The sequence below is a fragment of the Diceros bicornis genome, chromosome 19, assembly GCF_020826845.1.
Source record: "Diceros bicornis minor isolate mBicDic1 chromosome 19, mDicBic1.mat.cur, whole genome shotgun sequence".
Lineage (NCBI taxonomy): Eukaryota > Metazoa > Chordata > Mammalia > Perissodactyla > Rhinocerotidae > Diceros > Diceros bicornis.
The window spans coordinates 28694018-28713819 of NC_080758.1; the positions used below are offsets into that span (position 1 = coordinate 28694018).

At 42.9% G+C, this 19802-nt stretch overlaps 1 protein-coding gene across 4 annotated transcripts in view; it reads right to left on the reverse strand.

Moving 5' to 3' along the window:
- Positions 1–17529, reverse strand: part of CSNK2A1 (casein kinase 2 alpha 1) — a 54172-nt gene extending 36643 nt beyond the window's left edge. For 3 of the 4 annotated variants that reach the window (XM_058563017.1, XM_058563016.1, XM_058563014.1), the window contains exon 1: positions 17427–17518. The gene's annotated coding sequence lies outside the window, so the exon portion shown is untranslated. Of the gene's footprint in view, positions 1–17426 lie in introns of all 4 variants that reach the window. The other variant, XM_058563013.1, reaches the window with a different exon arrangement.
- Positions 17530–19802: the final 2273 nt, after the last annotated feature.

Genomic DNA, 19802 nt, shown 5'->3' on the forward strand with positions numbered 1-19802 from the left:
GAAAAAGGACATAACCAGTAAAATCCAAATAAAGTCCACAGATTAGTTAACAGTATTTTATCAACGTTAATTTCTTAGCTCTAATAGCGTTACAGTTATGTGAAATGTTAACATTAGGGGAAGCTGGGTAAAGGATATATGAGGATTCCATCTTCGCAACTCTTCTGGAAATCCAAAATTATTTCAAAATTAAAAGTTAAATACTGACAATACCAGGTGCTAGAGAGGACGTGGAGCAACTGAAACTCTCATACATTGCTGGTGAGAATGCAAAATGGTAAAGCTATTCTGGAAAAAGAGTTTGGCAGTTTCTTATAAAGTTAAAATTACATTTTTCACATGACCCAGCAATCCCACTCACAGGTATTTACCCCAGAGAAATAAAAACTTATGTTCATATAAGCCTATACATTTACATTTATAGCAGCTCTATTCATAATCACCAAAGAATGGAAACAATGGATAAACAAACTGTGGTCCATCCACACAATGGAATACCAGTGAGCAAGAAAAAGGAACCACGGATAGACAACTTTGATGAATCTCAAAAGCAATATGCCAAGTGAAAGAAGCCAGTTTCAAAATATTATATATTGTTAGATTCCATTTATATAACATTCTTTAAAAGCTAAAACTATAGTACCTGAGAAGAGAATAGTGGTTCCCAGGGAAGAGGGGTGGGAGATTGGGTGTGACTACCAAGGGTAACATGAGGGAGGTGATATAATTGTTCTGTGTCCTGGTTGTGATGGTAGTTACTTGAATCTATACGTTTGTTAAAATTCATAGAACTGTACACACAAAAAGGAATCAATTTTAGTGTATATTAATATTAAAAATAAAATTTTTAAAAAGAGAAAAAAATCCTATCATATGCTGTATCCTAAAACATAATTAAACATAGGGTAACATGAATAACTTTATGCCAGTAACTCTGAAATTCCTAGATGGAAAAAAAAACTTAACCAAAACTGACACAAGAAGAAATGAAAACCCTGAGTTCCATAACCAGTTCAATCAGTGTTGTAACTAGGTACCAGTTTACAACCTCTGTTCTATCCTAATGTCTTTATACTGCACAGCTTAACATTTCTAAAACACTTTTAAAAAGTTAAAATTTTTTAGATGTTAAGCAAATGAGTATTGAACATGCTTTTTCCCCCTTCTCTGTGCCTTTACACTTCATGTCCTCCAATACAGTCATGCAATGGGGATACATTCTGAGAAATGCATTGTTAGGGGATTTCGTCATTGTGTGAACATGCTAGAATATACTTACCCAAACCTAGGCGGTAGAGCCTACTACACACCTAGGGCTATATGGTTTAGCCTATTGCACCTAGGCTACAAACTTGTACAGCATGTTACTGTACGTAATTGTAATACAATGGTAAGTATTTGTGTATCTAAACATATCTAAACACAGAAAAGGTACAGTAGAAATACAGTATAAAAGATAAAAAATGCTACACCTGTATAGGGCACTTATGAGGGGAGCTTATAGGAATGGAACTTGCTCTGGGTGAGTCTGAGTGAGCAGTGAGTAAATGTGAAGGTCTAGGACATTACTGTACACTGCTGTAGACTTTATAAATTTATACACACTGTACACTTAGGCTACACTAAATTTATTCTAAAATTTTTTTCTTTCCTCAATAATAAATTAACTTTAGATTACTATAACTTTTTTACTTTATAAACTTTTTGACTCTTTTGTAATAACACTTAGCTTAAAACACACATACAGCTGTACAAAAATATTTCCTTTCTTTATATTCTTATTCTATAAGCTTTTTTCTATTTTTAAAATTTTTTGTTTTTTTTTTTTACTTCTTAAAACCAAGACACAAAAACACACATTAGCCTAGGCTTCCACAGGGTCAGGATCATCAATATCACTGTCTTCCACTTCTACGTCTTGTCCCAATGGAAGGTCCTCAGCAGCAATAACCTGCATAGAACTGTCATCTCCTATGACAACGCCTTCTTGGGGCCGGCCCCGTGGCGTAGCGGTTAAGTGCGTGTGCTCCGCTGCTGGTGGCCTGGGTTCGGATCCCGGGTGCGCACCTACGCACCACTTGTCAAGCCATGCTGTGGCGGCGTCCCACATAAAGTGGAGGAAGATTGGCACGGATGTTAGCTCAGGGCTGATCTTCCTCACAAAAAACGAAAACAAAAAAAACAACAATGCCTTCTTCTGGAGTACCCCCTGAAGGACCTGAAGGTTTGTTTACACCAGCATCACCACAAACACGTAACACATTGCGCTATGAGGTTAGGAGAGCTATGACATCACTAGGTGACAGGAATTTTCCAGCTCCACTATAATTTTATGGGACCACCACTGTATATGTGTTGACCAAAATGTTACGCGGCACATCACTGTACTGCTTACTAGGGGAAATTCTACTCACCTTTCAAGAACCAGCAAGTTCTATATCCTCGATGAAGACTTTCCACACCTCTCCAAAATGAGCCAGGTAGTTTCCCTCTGGGGCCAAAGGCCCCCATGTACTCATTACATTATCACATACAAGGAGTTTTGTTTACACACTTCTTTCTCCTCATTAGATTATGAATTCAAGGACCTGGACTATAATTTACTTCTCTTGATATATGCCCTATATTTATCACAGTGCCCAGCATGGTAACATGTTCCATAAATATCTGATGAACTGAATATTAAGACAACAATAGATAATATTTTGGCAAAAATCAACCTTGCGTGCATGGACCTGCTCCTGTTCAAAATTGAGAAAAGTAGTTTAGTTGTATGAATAGTTGATCTGCAGCTGATTTTAAAGATGCTCTTTGGTCTTACATGTAAATGTTATCACATCCATCACTAATACCAGAGGTAAAATGGCCATACTATCACTTCCCAAAGAGATGTGAAACCAGTCAATAAGAGTGAGGGATGTTTCTTTGGAGCTATAAGCTTTTATGAGGCTGTGTGATTTACCCATGTGATGAGCACAGTGCCTGACAATCCTTGATAGAGCTACAGAAACAGTTCAGTACTCTATTACTGAAAGATATGAACCTTGGGTTTATACAGCATCATGAGATTGTAGAAAGAACAGGAGCACTGGAACCACTAAGACCAAATATGACCTTGGATCTGTCATTTAACCTATGTGATTACAGTGAGGAACCTGCAGAATATAAGGATTAATACCCTCTCCCACTCCCTCCTTTACTGTCACCGAGGTAGGTTACACAGGAGAAAAACATACTCCCTGCAGGAGATCAATAAGCAATAACTAATAGAGTGTGTTGTCCTAGACTTGCCGACAATAGAAAACAGGCTGGAAGCGAAGGCAGCAAACACTGGCTGGCTTTCAATTCTAAAGATATGTGAATGCCTGTGGTGGGTCAGGCACTGCTTCTTGAGATTTATATTTATCACTTTTAAACCTAACAAGCCCAAGACCTAGGTAATATCTTTCCCATTTTAGAGAAGGCAAATCTGAGTAATTTCTATAATTTCACAGAGAGGTGGTGATTTAAAAATACTGTCCAGACTCACAGCCTATTCATTCTGCTCTACAGCAAAAAAACATGTCCTATTTGGCTCACACAGTTTTTTTTTCCCAATTTTTAAAACTGAGATAAAATCCACATAACATAAAATTCACCATTTTAAAGTGTACAATTCAGTGGTTTTTGTATATTCACAACGTGCAACCATCACCACTATTTGATTCCAGAACATTTCATCATCCCAAAAGAAACCCAATACCCAAAGCAGAGCTCCTAATACCCTCCCTCCTCAAGCATCAACTGGAAACCACTAATCTGCTTTCTGTCTCTATGGATTTGCCTACCCTGGACATTTCATATAAATGGAATCATACAATATGTGACCTTGTGCATCTGGCTTCCTTCATTTAACATGTTTTCAAGGTTCAGCCATGTTGTAGCTTTTATCACAGTAGCTCATTTCTTTTTATGGCTAAATCTACTGTATGGATATACCACATTTTGTTTATCAATTCATCAGTTGCTGGACATCTGCGTTGCTTCCACTTTTTGGCCATTATGAATAACACTGCTATAAACATTCTTATACAAGTTTTTCACACAGTGTTTTTATTTTTATTTTTATTATTTTTGTTTGTTTGTTTTGTGAGGAAGAGCAGCCCTGAGCTAACATCCATGCCAATCCTCCTCTTTTTGCTGAGGAAGACCGGCCCTGAGCTAACATCTATTGCCAATCCTCCTCCTTTTTTTCCCCTTTTCCTCCCCAAAGCCCCAGTAGATAGTTGTATGACATAGCTGCACATCCTTCTAGTTGCTGTATGTGGGACGCGGCCTCAGCATGGCCGGAGAAGCGGTGCGCGGGTGCGCGCCCAGGATTCAAACCCCGGCCGCCAGCAGCAGAGCGCGCGCACTTAACTGCTAAGCCACGGGGCAGGCCCCTATTTTTTATTCTTTTTTTGTGAGGCGATCAGCCCTGTGCTAACATCTGCCAATCCTCCCCTATTTTTGCTGAGGAAGACTGGCCCTGGCCTAACGTCTGTGCCCACCTTCCTCCACTTTATATGGGACGCCGCCACAGCACGGCTTGCCAAGCAATGTGTCGGTGTGCGCCCGGGATCTCAACTGGCAAACCCCGGGCCGCCGCAGTGGCAGAGCACGCGCACTTAACCGCTTGCGTCACCAGGCCGGCCCCCACACAGTGTTTTTATTTTTTATTTTTATTAATTTTTATTTATTTATTTTCCCCCCAAAGCCCCAGTAGACAGTTATATGTCATAGCTGTACATCCTTCTAGTTGCTGTATGTGGGACTCGGCCTCAGCATGGCTGGAGAAGCGGTGCGTTGGTGCGCGCCCGGGATCCAAACCCGGGCCGCCAGCAGCGGAGTGCGCTCACTTAACCGCTAAGCCATGGGGCCGGCCCTCACACAGTGTTTTTAAAAAGTGAATCAGCTATTAAGTTGAATTATGTGTTAAAAATTTTCATAATAAATATTTTTACGTGTGACTTAGTTGCCAACACTAAAAAAAATTAACCTCCAGTTTCTCAAAAAGAGAAAGGAGAGAAGGCAATTAGGTCTGTCTGTCTGGTAACAATGATTCTGCATTCCTACATTGACAAAAATCACTATGATCTGCTGAGTTGTGATGATCCAACACTGGGCTTCTAAAACCCATCCACTGGAGATGCCACAGGTAAACCTGGACAATTCTTTTTTTTTTTTTTTATAATTTTATTTATTTATTTTTTTCCCCCAAAGCCCCAGTAGATAGTTGTACGTCATAGCTGCACATCCTTCTAGTTGCTGTATGTGAGACGCGGCCTCAGCATGGCCGGAGAAGCGGTGCGTAGGTGCGCGCCCGGGATCCGAACCCGGGCCGCCAGCTCCCGGGCCGCCAGCAGTGGAGCGCGCACACTTAACCACTAAGCCACGGGGGGCCCGCCCAACCTGGACAATTCTATTCATTTATCTTACTGGCCTGACTCCTGTAGGCATTTGAATTAGCAATACCTGCTCTGTACTAAATATACAGATTTATAAATAAATAAATTAAAAACTATACATTTTTATGAAATGATTTCATAACTCCCTTTAATTTTATATATATTATATATATATATTTTATATATATAATTTTATATATATTTTAAAAAGGTAACTGGGAAAAAATATGGGCAAAGAAAACGTTCAGCATTATTACATGCAATGGCAAGCACACTTAAGTTCTCAATTTAAGACCATCTGCTCCTTGATTTAGTTTCCATTACTAGTCCAACTAGAACTTTAGAAAAACACCTTGGAGTAGTTCACAATATGCCTTTTGCCAATTAAGAAATACAGAACTGATCACGCATTTACAGAAAAATTCTAATGGTCAAGCCCCTCCTCTGTACTCCACTGGCACTCTTTGCTTGCCTCTCCCATCTAGCATTGTCATTGTACTGCTTACATGGCTGTCTCTCTAGCTAAACAAAGCTCTAAGGGCAGAGAATAGCAACTCTGTATCCTCAGGACTCTATCACAGAAGCTGACATACAGAAGATGGTCCAGAAATATCTGTTGAAAGAATAATACTGTAACAAATGATAAATCAGGTAAATGTTACAGTATTAAAAATAATGAAAAGGGGAAACTATTATTTGAAATACACAAATTATGGCACTGAAATCTGAGTCCATCGAGGAGATCAGAGGTCAGCGAACTCCCTCAAAGTATATACAAAGTAGCATGTGCAGGTACCTTTTTTGAAGAAACCGTTTGTAGCTTTTATTAGGCACAGAGGAATCTGTACAGGCAGCAGACTTAAGAATTGCTGAGGGTTGGCCCCATGGCTTAGTGGTTAAGTGAGCGCGCTCCACTGCTGGCGACCCAGGTTCAGATCCCGGGCTCGCATCGACGCGCTGCTTCTCCGGCCATGCTGAGGCCGCGTCCCACATACAGCAACTAGAAGGATGTGCAACTATGACATGCAACTATCTACTTGGGCTTTGGGGAAGAAAAAACAAAAAGGAGGAAGATTGGCAATAGATGTTAGCTCAGAGCCCGTCTTAGCAAAAAGAGGAGGATTAGCATGGATGTTAGCTCAGGGCTGATCTTCCTCACAAAAAAAAAACAAAAAAAACCAAAAAGGTTAACTTGATAATTCACATAATATTAAGCAATTAAATTTCTCAAACTAAGTATACCCCATTCTTTCCCGAAGGACGAGAGGAAGACAATGTATCCTAGGCTTCAATTCATGTTTCAGCATGAGACCCAAGCTTGATGAATGATTAACAAAATGTCAGCTTCAGAAAAGATACAGTGGCATTCAGAGTCAGTCAGGTAAGGACAATCGTTCTACACAAGCGAACTTTATTTTTGCTTCACATTACTGCTTAAAAAAATAAAAACTCAAATTTCTTCACAAGTGTCCAAATTTAAATTCTTTTGAGTCGTACATTTTAAAGTATATCTCTTGAATCATATGTGCAAAGAAAATTACTTGAGGGTCAGAGAGATACCTAAAATGGTCTTTTTTAAAAACTTAAAGCCAAGATTATTTTAAGACTGGTGGCCTTTCTTGAATCTTGTAACTGTAAAGATACCCAATTACTGAACTTCCTAGATTAGTGCTTACAGGCTTTTTAAAAGTCAAAATACAAAGAGAAACTAATATTAGTATGGCACACTGGAATAAATGATCAAGACTGTTCCCAACTGAAGGTCACCAGCTTGGATGCCCTGTACCCTGCAGCAATGGCCAGAGGGCTGAGGAGACTAGCAACACATCTGTACTCCCCTGATACAATACATGGGCTGAAAAATTCTGGTTTAAATAACCTATAGCGATCACAAGCTGAATAGTCAACATCCATGCAGTAGGTTGAGAAAATGATTTCACAACTCCCCTTATTTCAAGAGATACACAATAATCTCTTGCAGCTTTCAGGTATACTCCAGATATACAACTAAAGAGCAACCATTTCTTCTGGGAGGTCATCTATTTGGAGGTCCCCAGCATAAAAAAACAAACAAAAACTAAAACTCCTAACACGAGCTTTAAGAATAAGCCAAAGGAAAACAGGTTAATGGTAAAAATGAACCTAAGATTAAATGAGGTTATCTTTTTTCCTCCACTTTATGATTCTCCTTTTCTGTCTCAACTTAAGGTGGTGACATGGCCAATAATATTCTCTCTCACCTATCAAACTAATACCAAACAAGCAGTGGTGTTTTTGTTTTTTAAATTGGGGGAAAATATACAAGTTAAAAAGGCTAACAATTAGCTCCTTGACAGTCGCCCTAACCCACTCTGACTCAGATCCCAAGACTCCAAGTGTACTCTGAATACACAAGAAAACCCATTCAAAGCCAAGAGTATAAGTTTTTTTCTGGTCCTGTTAAAGGTCTGAATTTGGAAGATAAATACCCACAGTAATCCTGATAACTCATGAAGTTACTGCTTGCATAAGCCCACAGGATATTAAAGACATTATAACCCTAACATATCATTGAGCTTTCTGTTTTTATTCCCATCTACAAAATTTACAAGATTCTTGTTTTAAAAAGCAATACACCCAACCATTTCCAAAAAACAAACCAGCAAGTATGGAATAACAAAACACATTAGCATTTTGGCCCTCTGTGTGAATTTCATTTCTCCACCTTTAAGCCAGAAAAGGAATCAAAGTGTCAACGTTACATAAATAACAGAGCAACAGTGGGAGGTCTTCCAGCGAAGGGAAGTATTATAAAACCTAAGCAGTTTGATTTGGATTAACACAATTCTACCTGAAGCACTTGCCAGAAGTCAGAAATCCAAAATTGTCTCCAATAATACAGAATACAATAAATGACGAGCAAAGAAGTCATCTTCTGTGTATCTTTTTACCAGGCAACACAAGCAAAAGTCACAATCTGAAACTTTATTCCGCTTGCCACAACCCACTGGAACCAAAAGACAGAAAATTTCATTTGAGACCTAGAGTAATCTATAGTATCCAGTATTTATGAATGTAACAACCACTGCTGTCATTTGAATGCCTCTTATGAACCAGGCATGGTACGAGATAGATACTCCTATTTTAGAAATAAACAGGCTCAGAGGTTAAATGACCTGCCAAAAGTCACAGGATTACTAAGTAGTGGAGGACAGATTTGAACTCAACTCTGTTTAGGATTCAAAGCCTAAATAAGTTATTTTCACTAATTCAACACTATTTCTCTAATTCTTCAAACTGATTCACTAACAGCCTACCATAAATACTACAATGTAACCGGTTGCTTTAAATTTGGAGGCAAGGTGAAGGGTGGAGGGTGAGTTTCAAATAATCAAGAGTCTTCATTATTCTCTTATCTGAACGGGCTGGCCACCAGCCCACAACTGTATAAAAATTAGGTTCTAGGGGCCGGCCCGGTGGCGCAGCGGTTGAGTACGCGCGCTCTGCTGCAGCGTCCCGGAGATCACAGGTTCGGTTCCCAGGTGCGTACCGATGCATCGCTTGTTAGGCCATGCTGTGGCGGCGTCCCATATAAAGTAGAGGAAGATGGGCATGGATATTAGCCCAGGGTCGGTCTTCCTCAAGAAAAAAAAGCAGAGGATTGGCATTGGATGTTAGCTCAGGGCTAGTCCTCCTCACAAAAGAAAAAAAAAAAAAATTAGGTTCTAAAATATGGAAGAACAACTCCAAGGTAGATGGCTATTTGTATTCATTCTATACAGTAATAAATACAGAGAACACTTGAAAGTACTGATGAAGACAGGTTCCTGGTCTGCCTAAGGAGTGTATGATTTCAGAATACAGAACAAACAAGAAAGCAAGTTAGTGGATTACTTGAGAGCAGGACAGAGAGATGTTAACGTAGGAAAAATTTCTCCTCCAAACATATCCCTAACACATCATACACAAGTAATTCCCAAACTGTGATCAAAGAACCATTGGGAATAAGACCTCTGATCCAGGTTCACAAGTAGATACAGGACCAAACCTTGAACTTTCCCTGAGTCTGAGATGGGAAGAATCACTTTACCTAGAAGCAAGAGAACCTTAGTTTCACGAAGACTAGATACCACGCTGGCAATGTACACCGTACATGAGTAACTGAGGCAATCTACACTGGGCGTGGGTTCCACACTGACCCACCCTAAGCAGCAGCAATTCAGTATCTCATCTACCCAGAGGGCACACCAGAAACAGGAAGTACAGGTCAAGAAGCCTCATTAAGAAATAAGAACTCCTGGCAGCAGAAAATGAAAACAGAGTCAAGAGGAGCAGCAGTGGCAATGAAGAACACAATGTCTTCACTGACCCGGAAGGGAAAGAACTAATATTAGTCAGGTACCAGCATTTTATAAATTATCTCCTTTAATCCTTACAGTAACCCTGAGATAACATTAGCTGATGCTTTAGTTATTAATCTTCACAAGTACACTCTGAGGTAAGTATTACTAATCCCCATTCTACAGATGAAGAAACTGAAGGTTAATAAATAAGTTGCCAAAGGTAGCTATTATCCCAATTGTAAAGATGACAAAATCTCGACGTGAGAGAGGTTAAGTAACCTTCCCCAAACTGGGTCTGTCTCACTCCAAGGCCTGAGCTCTTTCCAATGACCCTGCTGCCTTTCCCTCCCTGTCAGCAATCTCAGTTAAAGAATTCCATTAAGAATGAGACATTCTCAATCCCCACCCCCCAAATTTCTGTCGCTGTTTCAGATACTATTCCTAAGATACAAAGCCAACAGCAGTTTTCACAAGAAAACACCTCAGAAAGCTACTAAGTTGTGGAGGATACCTGCATTATTACAAAATGTCACTCAATTGTAAGCTATCGTAACACGGCACCTACCTGAAATGTAGCAGGCACTCAGGGTCTGCTGAACGACTAACATCTTTTAACTGGTTATAAATTCAATAGCCCAAAATGGCTATTTTGTTCTTTCTGATATGACACGATTCATTTTTTTAGGGAAATAATTTACCCATTTATTTTTAACAGGGTTGCTTTCTTAAAATTTATAGAACATTAATGAGATAGCTAAAGTGAGAAATGCCCCTTAGCGCATTAGTCATAACTTCAGAAAAATTTCAAGTGTTCACTTTTCCAAGCAGATTAAAATGTTTCAGCTAATAAAAACCTGTCAGAGAAATCGACAAGACCAGAAAGTGTAAAAAGAAAAGAAAAAAGTGGCCAATATAAAGGCATTTAAGATATGACACATATAAAATTATAAAAGATTATTCTAAGTGTACTCTGGTATTTAACCCTAAAACCCTCACTTCAGATAACACAGTATTTTCTATGCAAGAAAACACTATCATCTCTAATGTAAAAAAAGCTTGCTCACCATAGCAACTGATGCTAAGTAGGTTTCTTATATCTAAGGCTGACAGACACAGAACTTGTAGAAACCAGTAAAATGCCACTCATAGCATGATATTGTGAATTCTTTCACCTTAAACTTTTAGGAAGATTCAATCCTTGATTGCTATAATGTGAAAAAAAAAGTATGTCTGCTCAACAACTAGGTCTGCTGAAATCTACCCTGGAGCATACCAAATATTTAAGGAAAACTACCAACTGTCTATAACCCAATGTAAATAATGTCATGTGTTGCTTAAAAGACAGGGATACATTCTGAGAAATGCATCGTTGGGTGATTCTGTCGTCGTGTGAACCACACAGAGTGTACTTAGACAAACCTAGACGGTACAGCCTACCACACACCTAGGCTATATGGTACTAATCTTATGGGACCACCATCCTATATGCCATCCGTTGCTGACTGAAACGTTGTTATGGGGCACGTGACTGCACAGTCTTTGTTACAATGACAGCAGTTCCTTTTCCTTAACAGTCCTAGAGGAATTTCTTCATTTCAAAAGCTAGTTGGCCTAGATTTCTCTCTATTAAGAAACAACTAAATGATATACTACTTTTGAAATTATCCGTCTTAAGAGTTGAAAGAAATTTAGGTGTATAAACACATAATATTCTTGTGAAACAAACTTGGCCCAGGTCACCCAATGAATTACGCTAGACCAAGAATCAAATCCAGTTTCTCATTTTAAATCAAGTATCACAAGCATTATTATTACCTTAAAACGCTAAGCCCTTACCTAATCCAATGTCAAATCACATTGGTTCTCAGTTTCGGAACTTGTAAAAATTGTACTGTAATATTTACGCAAAAGCTGTCATAAACAATTATTGTAAATGTTACAACAGTTAACATCTTTCGGGCACTTACTCTGTTAAGTACTGCACTAAATGTGTTACACCCATTATCCCAATTAATCCCCACAATGACACCACGAGGAAACTGAGGCACAGAGAGATAAACTGTCCAAGGTAAAATCTAGAAAAAGGGCAAGGTGAGTGCATAGGGAATATAGTTCAAAAGCCATGAATATCCATTGCCTGGACCAGGATGCTAGGCTGAGATACTAGTTGAACCACTTAACCTTCATGTGGCCCAATTTCCTTTACTCTAAACCCAAAAGTCAAACAGATAATCTCAAAAGTCCTTCATATCCTGGAATGCTCTAATTTTGTAATCATCTTTCTATTCAGGTAACCAACTCAAGAACAAACTGTCTAATTTCCTCCATCCTCTGAAGTTCCCCTCACTAAAGCTGAGAGTCCACACGGTATGAATCTGATCAACAGGCTACTGTTGGAGAACAAAAACAAACAGCCTTTCTCAAAAGCTAGAACTCCATTCTGCTATTATGATTCCCAAACCTGACCCTTAACTTCAAAAGACAACAACGGGGTTTAGAAAAGACCTTATTTACAACAACTTTGGGTTGAGGTGGGAGGTGCAAAAGAACAGAGAGACCACTGTATATAGCTGGTTTATCAATTCATAAAGACGTATCACCCATTTCCATCTCCCCTAAAAAATAGGAAATAAGATTTTAAAAGGTGTCATATAAACTCATGGCTCTATTCAGCCAATAAAAATTAATGAAGAAATTATGTCATTTAACCAAGACGTTTATCATAGGCATGGAAAAATCACCAATTTATAGAAATCCTACCAAAATGGCCTAGAGCTCTAGAATCTACATTTTACCACGCTGGTCATCTAGCCCCTTCAAACTGCCGTTAAGGACAGTAACAGGATATTTAAACACCAAGGAAGAGGCATAGGTTCCACTCAACACCATTATTCTGTGAAGTCTTCTGGGACCAAATCACTTTACAGAATAATCTTTGCTGCCTTTGTCCTCTAGACAACAATCCCCCAAAGAGTCTTAAAATCAGCAAAACTCTACTATCAGTTTTCTATTGTTGCTGTAACAAATTACCACAAACATAAAACAACACAAATTTATTACCTCACAGTTTCTATAGGCCAGAAATCAGGTGGGCTTGGCTGGGTCCTCCGCTTAGGGTCTTGCAAGAAAAATCAAGGGGCCCATGGGGCTGTATTCCTTGCTGGAAACTCTGGGGGGGGAATCTGCTTCCAAGCTCATTCAGCTCTGTGGCTGAATGTAGTTCCTCGCTGCTGTAGGACTGAGGTCCCCATTTCCTCAGTGGATGTCAGCTGGGGCTGCCTGCATTCCTCTCACGCTTTCCATGTGGCCCCCTCCAGTAACAGCAGGTTGAATCCCTCTCATGCTTCAAATCTCTCTGCCTTCTGCTCTATCTCTGACTACAGCTGGAGAAAGTTCTCTGATTTCATGTCAGTAGACTGAACCCACCCAGAAAATCCAGGATAATCTATTTTAGGATTCTTAAACCATAATTACATCTGCAAAGTCCCCTTCACCACATAATGTTAACATATTCAGATTCTAGAGATTAGGGTACAGACATTTTTGGGGGGGCGGTGGTCATTCTACCTAACACAGCCCACCCTTTGGCCTCCAAAGATTCATTTCTCGGGCCGGCCCTGTGGCTTAACGGTTGAGTGCGTGTGCTCCGCTACTGGCGGCCCGGGTTCGGATCCTGGGCGCGCACCAATGCACTGCTTCTCCAGCCATGCTGAGGCCGCGTCCCACATACAGCAACTAGAAGGATGTGCAACTATGACATACAACTATCTACTGGGGCTTTGGGGGGAAAAAAAAAGGAGGAGGATTGGCAATAGATGTTAGCTCAGAGCCGGTCTTCCTCAGCAAAAAAAGGAGGATTAGCATGGATGTTAGCTCAGGGCTGATCTTCCTCACAAAAAAAAAAAAAAAAAAAAAAGATTCATTTCTCTTCAAAATGCAAAATACATCCAGCCCATCCTAAGGTTTCATTCCATTATGGCATGAACTCAAAGTCCAAAAATCTCATCTAAAGCTCATCAATTCAAAAGTCCCAAATCTTGTCATCTAAATTAGGTGTGGATGAGGCTCTGGGTATAATACACCAAGTACAACTCTTGGGGCACAATTTCTAAAAAAAGAAGTTATCTGCTCCCAATATACAATGGCAGGAGAGGCACAGGGCAACAGTTATAGATATTCCAGTTCAAACAGGGAAAATGTAAGAGAAAACAGATCCATCGGTCCAAAGCAGTTTCAAAATCTGGGCAAACTCCATTCCATTTCAAAGCCAGGGAATCCTCTGTGGCTTTCAGCTCCACCTCTCTGGGCTCTTGGTTCCATCTTTTGAGTCACCCTTCTTTTTTAATGAAAAGCAGCACATTCACATCTGAGTAGTTTTACCAGCCTGCTTCCTGCCCGTAGAATTTGGGGGGTTTGACAGCCCTCTGTGACTCCCTACTCTGTCTCTTTCAATCCAAGCTGGCATTGTTCCTGCCAGTATAAATCCTCAAGAACCTAGTGGGCTTCACAGGAATTTCACAGTTCCATTAGCCAGACTCACATCCACAAATAAACGAGCCTGCATCTTCAACACATTGCTTGAAATCTCCTCAGCTAAATATCCAAGTTCATCATTTAGTTCTCTTTTCCACATAACCACAAGCCAAAATTCTAAGCTTATTTGCCACCATGTAACAAAGATCCTTTTTCCTTAAGTTTCCAATGCATACCTCACTTTCACCTGAGCCCTCACTAGCAGAGTCATTAACATCCGTATTTCTATTAACAATCTGTTCTAGGCCTTTCCTGTTGCGCTCCTCAAAATTTTTCTGGCCTCCATCCACTGCCAAATCCACATGTGTAGGTTATAGTACCACACTCCTGGTACCAAAACCTATACTAGTGTTCTATTGCTGCCATAACAAATTACCACAAAAGTGGTGGCTTAAAACAACAGAAATCTATTATCTCAGTTTCTGTAGGTCAGAAGTTGGGTGGGTTTGGCTAGTCTTCTGCTTAGGGTCTCACAAGGCCAAAATCAAGGTGTTTTCATTCCTTGATGGAAACTCTGGCGAAGAATCCACTTCCAAGCTCATTCAGGTCGTTGGCCAAATTCAGTTCCTCGTGGTTGTAGGACTGAGGTCTCCTTTCCTTGCTGACTGTCAGCCAGTGCTGGTCTTTGCTCCTAGAAGCTGCCATACTCCTTCTCATGCTTTCCATGTTGCCCCTCTAGCAATGGCAAATGAAGTCCTTCTCATGATTTGAATCTCTCTGATTTCCTCTTCTGCCCCACATCCCTTGACTCCCAGCGGGAGAAAGTTTTCTACTTTTAAGGGCTCACGTGATTAGACTGGGCCTACTCACAAAACCCAGGATAATCTTCTATTTTAAGATTCTTTTTTTTTCCTTTTTTTTGTGAGATCAGCCCTGAGCTAACATCTGCCAATCCTCCTCTTTTTTTGCTGAGGAAGACTGGCCCTGGGCTAACATCCATGCCCATCTTCCTCCACTTTACATGGGACGCCGCCACAGCATGGCTTGCCAAGCAGTGTGCCGGTGCGTGCCCAGGATCCAAACCGGTGAACCCCGGGCCGCCGCAGCAAAGCATGTGCACTTAACCGCTTGCGCCACCCGGCCGGCCCCTATTTTAAGATTCTTAACCCTAATTACATCTGTAAAGTCCCTTTTACCACGTAATATATTTACAGATTCTGGGGATTAGAGTACAGACATCTTGCCGGGGAGTAGGGGGGTGATTCTGCCTACTACAAACCCAAACCCTATGTAAGGCTTTAAACTCAGTTCCTAAAGAAATTTCCCCCTTCTCTAAGAGTACGTAAGAGTATGTGAAGTAAAGGTCTATGTTCAGAGATAGCAACGACAGTAAAAAACAAGAATTCACTCTGGAAGAGAGTGGCTAGGCAACAGGAGAACTAAAAATACACTGTGGAAAAGAAGCTGCCCACTTGTTTCATCCCCAAACAGCAAGGTAATTGACCCATTATGCAGAAACTAACCCACTTCTCCCTCTAAAATGTATGCTTCTCTTCTCTACTGAATTCCATACGAGGACACAACTAAGCATGTTTTATTTCTTTAAAACAAAAGTTGCCCGAGGGTGACCTAACTTTGTAATCAGTTGATAAACTAATATACGCAAACTTCCAATCTTTTCATTCTTTCTTCAAGTCATATACCCTCCCCCAATAGCAAATGAAAGTCAAGGTTTCCAAAGTCACAGAAGGATAAACCTGCCCAGGTAAAACTGCAGGTGAACTTTTCAAAAGGACATGAGGGAGAACTAGTATTAGTTTTGGTCTTTCAGCCCAAGGTCCACCAAGCCAGTTAAGCCAACTGACTTACAACAAAATAAAACACTGCAACGACTACAAGGATAATATTCTGAAGCCTTGCCTATTGTCAGATTCTCGACCATAAATTTTACCTAGAATGAAGAAACCCCAAACAGAAAACCAGCTAGTCCCTTTCATAACTGTGAGGAGTAAGATCGACCTGTCAGGCACTGTGGTAAGTGCTTGACACAAATTATCTTATTTCCTCCTCACTATAAATTTTGATCTAGGAAAATATTATCACCCCCATTTTACAGATAGGAAAACTGAGGTTTACAGAGGTTAGGTCACACAGCTAAGTAGTAGTGGCACTGATATTTGAGAACTCAGACAGTCTGTTTCTTTACCACTGGTCTACACAGCCACTCCTTAGATGGAATGAGGTCTCCAACTCTCAGAAAAATCTTCCCTTCCTAGTTTTCTTTCCATTTCCTCTCCCCACACCCTCTTCTCATAGAATTTAGCAGTTGAAAGGTAATCAAGTCTTCCCAAATTAATTTGCCCCCTCTTTTTCAGAACTCTTTCCCTCCCACAATAGCAATAGCCAAGAAGCAACTTCTCCTGACCCTGACTTTGCTTCCCAAAAACAAACTACAGAAGCTCCACCCATCACCTGCCTAGGCTAGAAATGTTCCAACGCTGCAAAAACAAACAACAACAACCAAAAAACCAAAATAAAAGTCCTACTAACATGTATACTCTTAACCAACCTTTCCTTCTACATACCTTTCCTTTTCCACACGGGCTCCCAACTATCCCTTAACTCCAACTCCACCCGTTCCGCCCCATTTCGTGGTCCCCCCCTCATTTCTCCCAGCGACCTCGCCGGGGGCTCCCTCCACCCTGCACCCCAGTCTGCAGGTGAGAACCCAGCCTCGCCCAGAGGGGCTCTTGGAAGGTCCCCCCTCCAGCTGCTCAGCTCCGCGGGAGGGTCCACCCCACCGTACCCTGCAGGCACCACTCCCCTAGGCACCCTCCCCCAGCATCCCCCTGCGGCCCCACCCCTCAAGCTCCCTTCCCCCTCTGGCGACCCCCTCCTCCAAGTTGCCCCCTAGTCCTCGCCGCGGTCTAGCCCCCTCCCCCGCAGTAAGCTGGGCTCCCGAGAGCCAGTTCCCACCCTCGCCTCAGCCTCTGCCTCCAAGCCTCGCTCCCCGCCCCGGGGGGTGGCCCCGGGCCTCCCCGATGGGCTGCAGGGGCCTCAGCGGGTGTGTGTGTGGAGGGGGGCAGCGGAAGGCGACGGGCCGCTGCGGAGTCAGCTGGAAGCGCGAGGGGCGGCCGCGCCCCGCTGCCCCACCCTGGGCCCACCCCCACCCCCCGACGCCCTCGCCTGGTGGCTCCCACGGTACCTGTGGTGGAAGTGGCAGCGGCGGCGACCGCTCTCCCCTCTCCTCACACAGACAATATGGCGGCGGCGGAGGAGGAGACACACGGCTCGGCCGCCAGCCGCAGGGACCAGAGCGAGGCTGCAGCCGCCGCTGCCGGAAGCGGAAACCCCCCTCCTGCCCGGAGGCGGGGCGGGACCGCTTCCGACTCCGCCCCCAGCGGAACCTGCTGAGGGCCGCCATGCTGGGGCGTCCTACTGTAGCCCTGGGGTTCAGTTCTGGACTGGGGCGCGGAGTGGAGGGAGATCTCCACGTTAAGCAGAATAAAGAGACTTGCAACAATTAAGCGCACTTTATTTCGGTAGGGGTACGAACTAACAAGAGAGAGAACACGATCTTCCCACGAAGTGTGCAATTGGTTTGACCCAAGCTAAGATGGCGGTCCCTAGATTTCCCGCACTTCGCCCAACTGGCGAGTCACCGGTCTGCCAGGCGGCCCGCCTTTCTTGAAAGAAGCATGCGCGACCTGCAGAGCTGTAGAGCGAAGCATTTTGGGAGTTGAAGTCTCCTGCTCGGGCGCCCCGTTCAGGGTTAGGGTTCCAGCAGCACATTTTTTCTGCTCAAACTTGGAGTTCGGAAACAAGCGAACGCAGGTCGGATCCCGGGAGTAGTGTGGCGCCGGAGTCGAGGAAGTGACGATACCAGCCCTCTCGAGACTAAGACCCAATTCCTGCCTCCGACAGGAGTCCTATCTAGAGCTGCCCATCCCGAATAAAGGGGCTTCTCCCTTCGATCTGCCCCGCCCCCCCACCTTCTTGCCCGGGCAACCTCCCCAAAGCAGCTACAGGGCATTTTCTACCGTGCAGACCTGATCATGGCGCCCTGTTGGTTAAAAATCTCCAAGGCTCTCCTTTGGGCATCAAAGATAGCCCGAGCTCTTCTCTTGACATCCAAGTTCCTACATAATTTGGCCATCTCCCCTTCCCCTTTGTAGCCCACTATTCTGCCCCTCCTCTCTCAAATACCTGATGCTCTCATCCACTAAAACTTTATTCCTGGAACTTATCTGTGTTACCTCCCTCCCTTTGCACTGGCGGTTACTTGTTACTGTCACCTCTTGAACTGGCTAACTTCTGTATGTCCATCAAACTAATTCAGGGGTCCTTTCCTCTGGGGATTGTCCCTCCTTTGAGCTCCCCCAGACCTAGGCACCATCACTCAGCAGCCTGACTGGTCCCTAGCCTGCCTCCTCCATGAGACTGTGAGCCCCCAGTGGACAGGGCTGGGTCTGATGATCACCCTGTCCGCCACAGGTCCTGCTCAAAGCTGGTGTGTATAAGTGTTACTGAGAGTGTTAGCCTCACCTCTGGTGAGGCAGAGGTGTGAGGGCTGGAACGAGGGTGAGGAGGCTGGGTTATTTTGGTACCAGCTATTATCCCTGAGCTGCCTCAGAATAGCTGCCTGGCCCAGGGCTGGGCCTCCCCACCCTCTCCAGCCCTTCTTTCCCAGTTTATCAGCTGACTGGCACCTCTGCTCCCAAAGCGACAATCTCCTCTCTTGTGGGATGGGGGTGGTGGCAGCTGCAGACATACAGTGATGGCCTCAGGGAGGTGCCCGTGACCTTTTCTGGGCCTTATCTGCCAGGCAGAGCTGTGGCATTTGATCCCAATGGGCTGGGAGTCCACAGAAATGGCTCTTAGGCTGCCCTCACACTGGTCGTTCCTCCACTCTGGGCCTTGGTTTCCCCACTTGTGGACTGACGAGGTTAGACAAGATGATTCCAAGGTTTCTGTGAAGCCCTTTTCCAGGAAATGACTGGCCTTCCACATAGCTTTTGGACCATGTCTTTCAGCTCTTGTGGCTCCTTTTCCCCCACTTTCATTCGTGTTTATTAAGTTCACAGCTATTAATCACTTGCCATGAGCCAGAAACTGTGCTAGGTGCTGAGGATGTGGTATGAGTAAGACAGATACCAGTTCCTCGTGGAGCTCACCATCTGAAATGAGAAACAAATAATGCACAGGTGGACAAATGAATAAACACAGTAATTTCAGGTAGCAAAAAATGCTATGAAGGAAAAAGATAAGTAGCCGTGAAAAAGAATAGAAGCAGGGAGAACTGCAGCTTGAGTGGTTCAGAAGGTCCTTCTGAGAAGGGAGCAGTAAATACAAAGGTCCTGAGGCAGGAAAGAGCTTGGTAAGTGTGAGGAAGGAGGCCAGGGTGGCTGAAGTACTGTGATTGAGGGGGAAAAGGGTAGGAAATATGATGGGAGAGGCGGGCAGGGCATTCAGGTCAGGGCAAGGAGTCTGGGATTTCATCTGAGAAGAGTGGAGGTATTTCCCAAGGCTTAGCCCTCACATCTCCTATGATCTCAGCCCCTCCCACAGTGTCAGTTCTTCA